Raw genomic sequence first — 14475 nt, 5'->3', positions numbered from 1 at the left:
CTCTACCAACTGAGCTACACGGGACTAGATATAATGAACAATCTAGATAGACACAGATTGTCTGTCGTTTTTAAATTTGTTTTCACTCATCATGATTGAGTGTGAAATAAATGTCACTTAGACTATTTCACCTTTTACTGATCATTGCAGTGAACTGATATCATTGCAGTGACAGACACCCTATCTCCTATGTAGTCCACTGCGTTTGACCAGGACCCATAGGGCTATGGTCAAAAGCAAGGCTTAATAATGTGAATAGGGTGCCATTTGGGACACAAGCGTGTCAATAGGCCTAGTTTGCGCCTAAAAAAGATCTACATACGCGGGCCAACAGGCACTTCCTACTTCTTGAATTATACAGTATTGGAGTGTTGGCAGTAGGTCAATTTCAGCAGCACTTCATAGTACTATGCCAACTATAGGGCGGAGTTACAAAACGTGTATTCAAGGTTGAAGGGCTCGGTCCAAATGAAGATGAAGGAAGTCGCCCTCGCCATCTGTCAAAAGTTGCAGCGAAAGTGCTTTGATCTCGTCCTCGAGTTGAAGTCTGTGTAGACAACATAATTCGTTTATTATCGTAAAGATTTGAGCATAGGCGTGTCTTCTTTCAACGGTAACTGCAAGGTAAGAACATTTACATTATAAATTAAAGTTCATATTTTATAAAATGTTGTGCGATAAATTACTTTTTTTGGTGTAAGTTTTCATTTGTAGCCAGCAGTTCCAGTGCAATTTCCCATACATTACTACTGAAGTCACCAGAAGGTTAGGGCGACTCACATGGTCTTGTAGGATCCGTATTTGAGCTGATGCAACATTGTAGTCAGTTGTATGACTGGGTTATAACCGCAAAATCTATTACTAGCAATTCATAGGGCTGCATTTGCGCGCACATAACATGTAAACGTGCATTGTTAATTTAGAGCGGGAAATGAATCAGGAAGTTTAGTAGAAGTGTAGTACAGTTGTAGTAGTAGCTGGTAACAACTAGTGAATACATTTCCTTTTATAGAGTGCTGGACGCATGCTGCTTTCCGAGTGCTCTCCACCGCAAGCAGGCGTAACAATTTGCGCTCATCGAGCTTCCTATACAACCTCTACTGTTACAAAGTTACATTTTACAATAGATCAAGGTTACAATGTTATTGTAGAGGCCTGAAGCAGGCAATTGTTTGTAGCCTGTCATGTCACATTGAGCGTGTTTTTATTTTATTTTCCTTCCTAAATCCACCACGCCATGCTGCTAGTTAGATTGTTGTGGCTACATGCCATAGTATATATTACAACTACCTACATTCTAGCAGCACTAACGACGACGTTAGTTTACTATGGTAATGAGGAAAACCTTTCAAATAAAAACCCACATCTCAAAACATTGCAAGGTGGATAACTCATTCAAAAGATATAACATTTTAATCAATGACAATTTGTATTGAGCCCCACAGTGGAGGTGACATAATACCCATAAAACCTAGCGGTCAAACAGGGAAATGGGTCCACTCGTTTTTCCACCATCCATTTTTCCCATAGGGGATTTTAGAAACACAAAATAAGGGCTGCGTTTTGTGTACGCTTACCCTGGTGTGATGTTTTGATAACCGTGCAAATCTATCTCGGACAAGTACACTTTTATCAATATATTTGGCTCTATTTACTCATAGATTTGAAAATGCTAATTAGCATCAAAGTAGACCTGCAAGACAGTAAATCCCTGCAAGCTCCTTTAGGTCATCTTTAGCTGACACCTTTGCTAACAGGTATTGTGTAAAACTTGCCCAAGACAGTTCACAGAATTGTCAATTTATGGAAATGTAGCCAATTTATTCAAATTTAGTTAACAGTAGATAGTTAATCCAGAGATTCGTGCCTTTGCCTCGATTCTGCAGTCTGAGCTCTGTATAATAGCCATACAAAAGAAATGTATGCACGCATGACTGTAAGTCGCTTTGGATAAAAGCGTCTGCTAAGTGGCATATTACTATCTCAGCATTTCATTTTGGGGTGGCAAAATATATTAATAAAAGTCACCTTGTTAGAGGGAGATGTACACGGTTATCAAAACATCACACCAGGGTAAGCCTACACGAAACCCAGCCCTTATTTTAAGTGTTTCTAAAATCCCCTATGGGAAAAAATGAATTGTGTAAAAACGATTGGAACCTTTTCTCTGTTTGACTCATATTGTCGTACTCTATTGCGCTTATAAGCAAATGCAAGAAGGAATTAATGTAAAAAATCTAGGTATTTTATTGGTACTTTTTACCCCTTTTTCTCCCCAATTTCGTGATATCCAATTGGTAGTTACAGTCTTGTCCCATCGCTGCAACTCCCGCGCGGACTCGGGAGAAGCAACGGTGGAGAGCCTTGCCAAGCCGCACCGCTTCTTGACACACTGCTCGCTTAACCCGGAAGCCAGCCGCACCATACAGCTGGTGACCGAAGGCAGCGTGCATGCACCCGGCCGCCACAAGGAGTCGCTAGAGGACTAGGACATCCCAGCAGGCCAAACCCTCCCCTAACCCCGGACGAAGCTGGGCCAATTGTGCGCCGCCTCATGGGTCTCCCGGTCATGGCCGACTTCGACACAGCTCGGAATCGAACCCGGATCTGTAGTGACGCCTCTAGCACTGATCAGTGCCTTAGACCGCTGCGCCACTCGGGAGGCAGAAATATATGTTTTTAAACATTATTTTAAGATCACAATTAAAACATACAATGGGAGAACCTTCCAGAAGAACAACCATCTCTGCAGCACTCCACCAATTAGGCCTTTATGGTAGAGTGGCCAGACGGAAGCCACTCCTCAGTAAAAGGCACATGACAGCCCGCTTGGAGTTTGCCAAAAGGCACCTAAAGACTCTCAGACCATGAGAAACAAGATTCTCTGGTCTGATGAAACCAAGATTGAACTCTTTGGCCTGAATGCCAAGTGTCACTTCTAGAGGAAACCTGGCACCATCCCTACGGTGAAGCATGGTGGTGGCAGCATCATGCTGTGGGGATGTTTTTCAGCGGCAGGGAGACTTGTCAGGATCGAGGCAAAGATGAACGGAGCAAAGTACAGAGAGATCCTTGATGAAAACCTGCTCCAGAGCGCTCAGGACCTCAGACTGGGGCGAAGGTTCACCTTCCAACAGGACAACGACCCTAAGCACACAGCCAAGATGACGCATGAGTGGCATCTGGACAAGTCTCTGAATGTCCTTGAGTGGCCCAGCCAGAGCCCAGACTTGAACCCGATCGAACATCTCTGGAGAGACCTGAAAATAACTGTGCAGCGACACTCCCCATCCAACCTGACAGAGCTTGAGAGAATCTGCAGAGAAGAATGGGAGAAACTCCCCAAATACAGGTGTACCAAGCTTGCAGGGTCATACCCAAGATGACTTGAGGCTGTAATCGCTGCCAAAGGAGCTTCAACAAAGTACTGAGTAAAGGGTCTGAATACTTATGGATTTGATATTTCCTTTTTTTTTGTTTTTTTATACATTTGCTAAAATTTCTATAAACCTGTTTTTGCTTTGTCATTATGGGGTATTGTGTGTAGATTGAAAATGTATGCACTCCCTAACTGTAAGTCGCTCTGGATAAGAGCGTCTGCTAAATGACTAAAATATAAATGTAGATTGATGAGGGGAAAAAAAATCAATTGAATCAATTTTAGAATAAGGCTGTAACGTAACAAAATGTGGAAAACGTCAAGGGGGTCTGAATACTTTCCGAGTGCACTACTACCCTATGGGCCCTGGTCAAAAGTAGTGCTCTATAAAGGGAACAGGGTGCCATTTGGGATGCACACACTGACAGGGCAAGGGGTTAGGTACTGACTCCCTTCAACAGACAGATGTAACATAACCTTCAAACAAAAAGAACAGACCTAGACATACTGCATCTCAGCAGCCAGTTGTAAACAGTAAACACACCAGTGGAAGACACGAGTGTCTTAAGTATGGAGTGAGATACCTGCCGAAAGGTTGAACGTACGTATCGTTAGGATCGTAAGAAAAGCCATGTGTGAAACGTGAAACGTAAACATGACATTTCATCTGTGAACAAACACCATGTTACGATTAGGAACTAACATTTAAAGGCTTGAACAAATCTTGAGTTGCAATTCTGACGTACAATAATACCTTTCAGAGTTTTGGCAGTTTCATCTCACCAACAAACAAAATGTACACCAAACCTGCTACGTGAACAAGCATAACAGAGTATAAAAAAAACAGAAGTCAGGGAAACCGGAAAGAGTTCTCCTGCACGTTTTCAAGTTAAAAGTCTCCATTCTCTATCACTCCTCAGTTGAGTTGGGCACTGGGCTCTGTCTGCAATCATAACCAGTAGTATATACCAGGAATAATTAAACATAGAATAATATTAGATGTTTGGTGAATTTATTAGTTTTTGTATGACCACTGGAGTCTTTGCCGCTCAAAATATTTTTTAAAATAGAATATTTAGATATTTATTTCATCACTCAAATTCTTGCCAAAGCATATTCTGTAGGAGGGGTTCATATGAATTTCAACTAATTTGACATGATTTATATGAATCGGGTCATGAACATATGGACTTGAATAAGGGAGAGGTTAAACGTAGGCTCAGATCAGGGCGGAATAGGCCTAAATCATATTTTCTTTCAAATTTTGCAGCTCAGGCGGTGATTCTAGACAAGGCTCTTCTGTGTCTCTTCTGTGTCTCACACAAGTCATTTGCTGAAGGCCCAAACCTATACTATGCCATCTGCTGGTATAAATAACGTCCTTAACGAATGCAGTTCTAAAACAAGCTCTAGACTTTTATTTTGGAAATGAAACCGGAGGCTGCAAAGCAACTCTAACGTCTGGGCTAACTTTGATTAGCTACGTTCGGTTCATGTCCTTTGCAGATGCCACATTATTGACAAAAGTTTGTACTTATAAAACATATATGTAACCGAGTAAAGGGAGAGTAAGAAATGGATCAGTCACCAATCAAACACCAGTCTCAACGTCAACAGTGAAGAGGCGACTCCGGGATGCTGACCTTCTAGGCAGAGTTGCAAAGAAAAAGCCATCTTCATCTTTTCTTTTTATTGGCCAGTCTGGCTTTTTCTTACTCTCCCTTTACTCGGTTACATACAGTAAGTAATGGTAGGTTTATTTGAACATTGAGAGACAGAATAACAACAAAACAATCCAGAAAAACGCATGTCAAAAATGTTATAAATTGATTTGCATTTTAATGAGGGAAATAAGTATTTGACCCCCTCTCAAAGATTTCTGGCTCCCAGGTGTATTTTATACAGGTAACGAGCTGAGATTAGGAGCACACTCTTAAAGGGAGTGCTCCTAATCTCAGTTTGTTACCTGTATAAAAGACACCTGTCCACAGAAGCAATCAATCAATCAGATTCCAAACTCTCCACCATGGCCAAGACCAAAGAGCTCTCCAAGGATGTCAGGGACAAGATTGTAGACCTACACAAGGCTGGAATGGGCTACAAGACCATCGCCAAGCAGCTTGGTGAGTAGGTGACAACAGTTGGTACGATTATTCGCAAATGGAAGAAACACAAAATAACTGTCAATCTCCCTCGGCCTGGGGCTCCATGCAAGATCTCACCTCATGAGAACGGTGAGGAATCAGCCCAGAACTACACGGGAGGATCTTGTCAATGATCTCAAGGCAGCTGGGACAATAGTCACCAAGAAAACAATTGGTAACACACTACGCCATGAAGGACTGAAATCCTGCAGCGCCCGCAAGGTCCCCCTGCTCAAGATAGCACATATACATGCCCGTCTGAAGTTTGCCAATGAACATCTGAATGATTCAGAGGAGAACTGGGTGAAAGTGTTGTGGTCAGATGAGACCAAAATGGAGCTCTTTGGCATCAACTCAACTCGCCGTGTTTGGAGGAGGAGGAATGCTTCCTATGACCCCAAGAACACCATCCCCACCATCAAACATGGAGGTGGAAACATTATGCTTTGGGGGTGTTTTTATGCTAAGGGAACAGGACAACTTCACCGCATCAAAGGGACGATGGACGGGGCCCTGTACCATCAAATCTTGGGTGAGAACCTCTTCCCTCAGCCAGGGCATTGAAAATGGGTCGTGGATGGGTATTCCAGCATGACAATGACCCAAAACACACGGCCAAGGCAACAAAGGAGTGGCTCAAGAAGAAGCACATTAAGGTCCTGGAGTGGCCTAGCCAGTCTCCAGACCTTAATCCCATAGAAAATCTGTGGAGGGAGCTGAAGGTTCAAGTTGCCAAACGTCAGCCTCGAAACCTTAATGACTTGGAGAAGATCTGCAAAGAGGAGTGGAACAAAATCCCTCCTGAGATGTGTGCAAACCTGGTGGCCAACTACAAGAAACGTCTGACCTCTGCGATTGCCAACAAGGGTTTTGCCACCAAGTACTAAGTCATGTTTTGCAGAGGGGTCAAATACTTATTTCCCTCATTAAAATGCAAATCAATTCATAACATTTTTTACATGCGTTTTTCTGGATTGTTTTGTTGTTATTCTGTCTCTCACTGTTCAAATAAGCCTACCATTAAAATTATAGACTGATCATGTCTTTGTCAGTGGGAAAATGTACAAAATCAGCAGGGGATCAAATACTTTTTTCCCTCACTGTATGTGTTTTATACGTGCCATTGGAACACAGGACTGATGGTTGCTGATAATGGGCCTCTGTAGGCCTATGTAGATATTCCATTAAAAATCAGCCGTTTCCAGCTACAATAGCCATTTACAACATTACATTATGCCATTTAGCAGACGCTTTTATCCAAAGCGACTTACAGTCATGTGTGCATACATTTTTACGTATGGGTGGTCCCGGGGATCGAACCCACTACCCTGGCGTTACAAGCGCCATGCTCTACCAATTGAGCTACAGAGGACCACATTAACTATTTTAACATTTAACTATTTACACATTAACTACTGCTACTACAACATTAACTACTACTACTACTACTACTACTACTACTACTACTGCTACTACAACATTAACTACTACTACTACTACTACTACTACTACTACTACTACTACTACTGCTACTACTACTACTACTACTACTACTGCTGCTACTACTACTACTACTACTGCTACTACTGCTACTACTACTACTACTACTACTACTACTACTACTACTACTACTACTGCTGCTACTACTACTACTACTACTGCTACTACTGCTACTACTACTACTACTACTACTACTACTACTACTACTTTGTTAGCCAACATGATTTAAGAATGGGTGTAAGACCACATACTTTTCTAAAGTTCCCAGAGCTGGTTTTGTTTCTTTGTGTTTGTTAGGCTACTGTCCACACCCTCACAGGGTCAAACGGTACTGTAGCCAAACGCCGGGATATATACACCAACACCAAGGCTGTGTTCAGGAGGGGATATATACACCAACACCAAGGCTGTATTCAGGAGGGGATATATACACCAACACCAAGGCTGTGTTCAGGAGGGGATATATACACCAACACCAAGGCTGTATTCAGGAGGGTACACATGCCTAGTAAAATGTTTCGCAATGGAAAATAAAAAAACATTATTCTTTTTTTTGGTTCAGGTAGGTAGCACCTTCCTATTTCAAAATGACTTCTCGCTAGACCTACAGAGCAGCACATTTCAGACATTTCAAATTCAATCTGTGTGTCGAGAGGAACGTTCTCTGTATTGATACAGGTAAAGCAGGTAACTTGACACCTGTGTGTTTCTCATGTGTCGTAACAAACTGCTTGCCGACCATCGCACCAACACAATAGCACAGCACCCACTATGGAACATAACATTGTTATTCAGAACCCAATAGCACAGCACCCACTATGGAACATAACATTGTTATTCAGGACCCAATAGCACAGCACCCACTATGGAACATAACATTGTTATTCAGGACCCAATAGCACAGCACCCACTATGGAACATAACATTGTTATTCAGGACCCAATAGCACAGCACCCACTATGGAACATAACATTGTTATTCAGGACCCAATAGCACAGCACCCACTATGGAACATAACATTGTTATTCAGAACCCAATAGCACAGCACCCACTATAGAACATAACATTGTTATTCAGAACCCAATAGCACAGCACCCACTATGGAACATAACATTGTTATTCAGAACCCAATAGCACAGCACCCACTATGGAACATAACATTGTTATTCAGAACCCAATAGCACAGCACCCACTATGGAACATAACATTGTTATTCAGAACCCAATAGCACAGCACCCACTATGGAACATAACATTGTTATTCAGAACCCAATAGCACAGCACCCACTATGGAACATAACATTGTTATTCAGAACCCAATAGCACAGCACCCACTATGGAACATAACATTGTTATTCAGAACCCAATAGCACAGCACCCACTATGGAACATAACATTGTTATTCAGAACCCAATAGCACAGCACCCACTATGGAACATAACATTGTTATTCAGGACCCAATAGCACAGCACCCACTATGGAACATAACATTGTTATTCAGGACCCAATAGCACAGCACCCACTATGGAACATAACATTGTTATTCAGGACCCAATAGCACAGCACCCACTATGGAACATAACATTGTTATTCAGAACCCAATAGCACAGCACCCACTATGGAACATAACATTGTTATTCAGGACCCAATAGCACAGCACCCACTATGGAACATAACATTGTTATTCAGGACCCAATAGCAACACTGTTATATATGAAGGTTCAGTCCGTGTTGTGACTTCACAGGATGATGACCTGGGCTGGGCCAGGAGTTCTTCCATGAGAGCTGAGCTGACCAAGAATAGCTTGGTTCATTACTCAACTAACTTAGCAATCAACTAACTTAGCAATCAACTAACTTAGCAATCAACTAACTTAGCAATCAACTAACTTAGCAATCAACTAACTAGCAATCGACTAACTAGCAATCAACTAGCCCAGTAATATATCAAAACTGATACAATGCCTGTTCTTTAGGCCAACTTGATACCCCAAGGAGCCGTTAAGTCAGTGCCTTCATTAGCCCTGACTGTGTTTGTTTCTTTAGCTATAACATCCTAGAGATGAAAGTAAAACATATTACTCTGTGTTCCTATGGATGTACAGACTGTAGACTGTTGTTTTTTCCGGGGCAGAGTTCTGTTTTGGTGTCTCTGAACCCTGGCCTTAGTGTCCTGATCTGTAACATGTTCCTACTGATAAATAGACTGCAGTGTTATATAGTATAGCATAGCGTTGTTTCTTTTGTTATATGTCCGTTGTGTCAGTGTACTCAATAGTCCTGTGTTAGGCCTGTGTTAGGCCTGTGTTAGTCCTGTGTTAGTCCTGTGTTAGGCCTGTGTTAGGCCTAACTGTGTTAGGCCTGTGTTAGTCCTGTGTCAGTCCTGTGTTAGTCCTGTGTTAGGCCTGTGTTAGTCCTGTGTTAGTCCTGTGTTAGGCCTGTGTTAGTCCTGTGTTAGTCCTGTGTTAGTCCTGTGTTAGGCCTGTGTTAGTCCTGTGTTAGGCCTGTGTTAGGCCTGTGATAGGCCTGTGTTAGGCCTGTGTTAGGCCTGTGTTAGGCCTGTGTTAGGCCTGTGTTAGTCCTGTGTTAGGCCTGTGTTAGGCACGTGTTAGTCCTGTGTTAGGCCTGTGTTAGTCCTGTGTTAGTCCTGTGTTAGTCCTGTGTTAGGCCTGTGTTAGTCCTGTGTTAGTCCTGTGGCAGGCCTGTGTTAGGCCTGTGTTAGGCCTGTGTTAGTCCTGTGTTAGGCCTGTGTTAGTCCTGTGTTAGTCCTGTGTTAGTCCTGTGTTAGGCCTGTGTTAGTCCTGTGTTAGTCCTGTGGCAGGCCTGTGTTAGTCCTGTGTTAGGCCTGTGTTAAGCCTGTGTTAGGCCTGTGTTAGGCCTGTGTTAGGCCTCTGTGTCTTTAGCTATAAAGTGTGAAGGTCACAGCCGTCCAGCAGGCTGCACAGTTGTTAATATGGACAGAATCCCAGGAAAACGAAAGGCCTCATAGCTCGTGGAGCTGTTGCTTTTATGATCCCCCCCTCACATGGCACTTTGTTTTCAGCGTTCCCAGCAGCGTCATGAGGTGGAGAGAGGCGGAAGGGGGAGAGGAGTCGGAGGGGCGGAAGGGGGAGAGGAGTCGGAGGGGCGGAAGGGGGAGAGGAGTCGGAGGGGGAGGAGGAGTCGGAGGGGCGGAAGGGGGAGGGGAGGACGGACAGGGTTTTGTTGTCCTTCAGAAGTTCAGATTCCAGCTAACAGCAGTTGTTAAAGTAATATTTATTTGGGTTGTGGAGCTTAACTCTTAACACATTACACCATTTGTTTTGAGTCACATGACTAACAGCGCTCCTCCAAAGCTGGAGGATCTACAGTTTGTGTGTAACCTGCCGTGTTTCTGACTACCAACGTAGTGTCAATGGCTGTGTCCCAAGAGCCACCCTATTTACCTAGTGCAGTGGTCACAGACCGGTCGATGTCTAAGGCATCTCTAGTCGATCGGAAAACATTTCTGTAAAAAAACGATGATATAAAGCCCTGCGTTCCTTTTTTGTCGTTTATTTTGGGTTGCGCTGTTGGCGGAAGGTGCACCCGATTCAGCTGCCCTGCGCGCAGGGTAGGCAAAGTGTTTAATTTGTCTGCCTTCCCTGCGGCCCGGAGGGCAAATCAAGTGCACTATAGGCCTACCACTGGCCAATCGGATGGCTCAGATTACCGCGTCTGCAGTGACGCAGCGGGCGTAAAAGACAGCTACAGCAAAGGTGAAACTGTGAGATTTCAAAACGTTTAAAACCATGACTAGAGAGAGACTGTCAGCGAATACAGCAAAGAGCTGCTGTTTTTATGAGTGAGTTCATGTTTAAAGTTCTTACTCAGCACTGTTAACACTTTCTATTCAACACTTTTATAAGCCATAAAATGTGCGTTCTCCCTACTTCCACTCACACTACAACCAGCACTGCAGCTGTAATGAATGAGTAGGAAAGTGGATCTATAGGCTTGCATTGTTATTATTAGCGGCTTGGGTCTTTTTTAATATTGAGGAATATTTCACCTTTCTCTGGTCATCATAGGAGTAACAACATGAATTTGTGCATGAGGCAGAAATAATGCAGTGCGACTCGAGTTCCGCCATCAGCTGGAAGACTGAGTCCCCTTTTTGGTCGGTGTCAGTGGAGGAAAGGGAGAGCGGAGGGCTGCAGAGAGGCGGACCCTCAGTCTGCTGCCCTCTCCCTCCGCTGAGACTGACCATCGGATGCAGGCACCATCAGCCCAGTAAAATAAAAAAATAAAAAATAAAATGATTTAAATTCATGCTCACTAAGCGGTGCCTCACAGGTAATACAACAACTGATCTATTACCGGTGTGATCATATAGCCTACCTCAAATGTAAAATGGTCCGAACAATAATGCATTGGCAGGGCAGTTCAATCATAGCCAATATGCAGTGATAATGTACTGGGCCAATAGCCTACTGCATAAACCTCATTACTACAGTACTTTTTTTAATTGGTTACTGTTGCATAGGCTTTAAAAAAAATATATGCTTTAGAAGAATCTGAGCGGTAGATCTCCGCTTGCATTTTGACTGTGGTTGGTGGCTGCAGTTGTAGTGTTTAACCGGAGCTCTATGGGCCGGCCTGGTCAAAAGTAGTGCATTATATAGTAAGGATGGGAATTGCCAGGGGACCTCATGATACGATATTATCATGTTACTTAGGTGCCGATGCCGATACGTTTTGCGATTCTCGCGATTCTATATGTATTGCGATTCGATACTGTGATTTTATTTTTCGATTCGATGTCCCAAACATATTGCTGACCAGATGTCTGCTGCAGAGAGACGACAGGATGAGAAAATGGAAATCATGGAATTAAAAGTGCTGAAAACATGTTGGCTCACTACTTAAATAGAAGATGGAGAACAAGCTATAAGATAACAAATACTGGAGTTTTGGGGTAGGTAAAACTGACTAGCGCTAGCTAACGCAAATTGTATTTGAGAACAAGCTATGAAGAAAACGTTTGACAAAGCTACGAAGAACAAAATAAAATAGTTTTGGTGCAGGTGCAGGTGCGGCCGACTACCACGAGTACCCTGGTTTATCACCGCGGAGACCCACTCTGCCACTTCATCATTCTTTTGTGGCACAGGCGATGGCCCGCTGGGCTTCGGGCCAGAAGGTTGATGGTTCCAGCCGTACTCCCTGCTTGTTTCATTACAATAATATTTGCGATATTGTCCCCCCCAAAAAATTGTATTGCGATATATCTACAAAAATAATATCCCGATACAGTGGGGAAAAAAAGTATTTAGTCAGCCACCAATTGTGCAAGTTCTCCCACTTAAAAAGATGAGAGAGGCCTGTAATTTTCATCATAGGTACACATCAATTATGACAGACAAATAGAAAGAAAAAAAATCCAGAAAATCACATTGTAGGATTTTTTATGAATTTATTTGCAAATTATGGTGGAAAATAAGTATTTGGTCACCTACAAACAAGCAAGATTTCTGGCTCTCACAGACCTGTAACTTCTTCTTTAAGAGGCTCCTCTGTCCTCCACTCGTTACCTGTATTAATGGCACCTGTTTGAACTTGTTATCAGTATAAAAGACACCTGTCCACAACCTCAAACAGTCACACTCCAAACTCCACTATGGCCAAGACCAAAGAGCTGTCAAAGGACACCAGAAACAAAATTGTAGACCTGCACCAGGCTGGGAAGACTGAATCTGCAATAGGTAAGCAGCTTGGTTTGAAGAAATCAACTGCGGGAGCAATTATTAGGAAATGGAAGACATAAAAGACCACTGATAATCTCCCTCGATCTGGGGCTCCACGCAAGATCTCACCCCGTGGGGTCAAAATGATCACAAGAACGGTGAGCAAAAATCCCAGAACCACACGGGGGGGACCTAGTGAATGATCTGCAGAGAGCTGGGATCAAAGCAACAAAGCCTACCATCAGTAACACACTACGCCGCCAGGGACTCAAATCCTGCAGTGCAAGACGTGTACCCCTGCTTAAGCCAGTACATGTCCAGGCCCGTCTGAAGTTTGCTAGAGTGCATTTGGATGATCCAGAAGAGGATTGGGAGAATGTCATATGGTCAGATGAAACCAAAATATAACTTTTTGGTAAAAACTCAACTCGTCGTGTTTGGAGGACAAAGAATGCTGAGTTGCATCCAAAGAACACCATACCTACTGTGAAGCATGGGGGTGGAAACATCATGCTTTGGGGCTGTTTTTCTGCAAAGGGACCAGGACGACTGATCCGTGTAAAGGAAAGAATGAATGGGGCCATGTATCGTGAGATTTTGAGTGAAAACCTCCTTCCATTAGCAAGGGCATTGAAGATAAAACGTGGCTGGGTCTTTCAGCATGACAATGATCCCAAACACACCGCCCGGGCAACGAAGGAGTGGCTTCGTAAGAAGCATTTCAAGGTCCTGGAGTGGCCTAGCCAGTCTCCAGATCTCAACCCCATAGAAAATCTTTGGAGGGAGTTGAAAGTCTGTGTTGCCCAGCGACAGCCCCAAACATCACTGCTCTAGAGGAGATCTGCATGGAGGAATGGGCCAAAATACCAGCAACAGTGTGTGAAAACCTTGTGAAGACTTACAGAAAACGTTTGACCTGTGTCATTGCCAACAAAGGGTATATAACAAAGTATTGAGAAACTTGTGTTATTGACCAAATACTTATTTTCCACCATAATTTGCAAATAAATTCATTAAAAAACCTACAATGTGATTTTCTGGATTTTTTTTCCTCATTTTGTCTGTCATAGTTGACGTGTACCTATGATGAAAATTACAGGCCTCTCTCATCTTTTTAAGTGGGAGAACTTGCACAATTGGTGGCTGACTAAATACTTTTTTCCCCCACTGTATGTAACTATCGATTTTTCCCACCATCACTGCTATATAGGGAATAGGGTGCCATTTGGGAACATGGACGTTTTGAATTTGTAACTGGGTTACTTCAGGCTACCCTCATCTGTAGCTAGATGGATGGTGGGTAGGGTGGGGAACCTGTATTTCGTAGGGGACCATAACATCACTGTGTTGTTGGTGACATGGTGAAGTACTAACATCACTGTGTTGTTGGTGACATGGTGAAGTACTAACATCACTGTGTTGTTGGTGACGTGGTGAAGTACATAAACGCTGGAAAGAGATGCATGTGACCAAAGTCACCCCCACCGCCGATCCTAATTTACCCAAGTTCCCTATGTGCCAGCCAGCGGCAGGTGCCCTGCTCTGTGATTGGTGGAGAAGGGGGCCGGGCCCTTCCCAGGCAAGCCACTTTATTTAGCCTTACCACAGCATGTGAGGCACGAGGGCATGTGCGTGCAGCCGTCTCTCTCTCTTGCTCTCTCCCTCTCTCTTTCAACCTCTCTCCCTCTCTCTCTCTCCCCCTCTCTCTCTCGCTTTCTCTCTCTCTCTCTCTCTCTCTCTCTCTCTCT

General features: G+C 43.5%; 1 protein-coding gene across 1 annotated transcript in view; it reads left to right on the top strand.

Moving 5' to 3' along the window:
- The first annotated feature begins 387 nt into the window (after positions 1-387).
- The window catches only part of slc7a1b (solute carrier family 7 member 1b), a 52051-nt gene continuing 37963 nt past the window's right edge, over positions 388-14475 (top strand). Inside the window, exon 1 of the mRNA XM_041876740.2 lies at positions 388-624. The gene's annotated coding sequence lies outside the window, so the exon portion shown is untranslated. The remainder of the gene's footprint in view (positions 625-14475) is intronic.

Source organism: Coregonus clupeaformis, chromosome 5 (genome assembly GCF_020615455.1).
Source record: "Coregonus clupeaformis isolate EN_2021a chromosome 5, ASM2061545v1, whole genome shotgun sequence".
Classification (NCBI taxonomy): Eukaryota; Metazoa; Chordata; class Actinopteri; order Salmoniformes; family Salmonidae; genus Coregonus; species Coregonus clupeaformis.
This window is presented reverse-complemented; position numbering and strand designations above follow the sequence as displayed.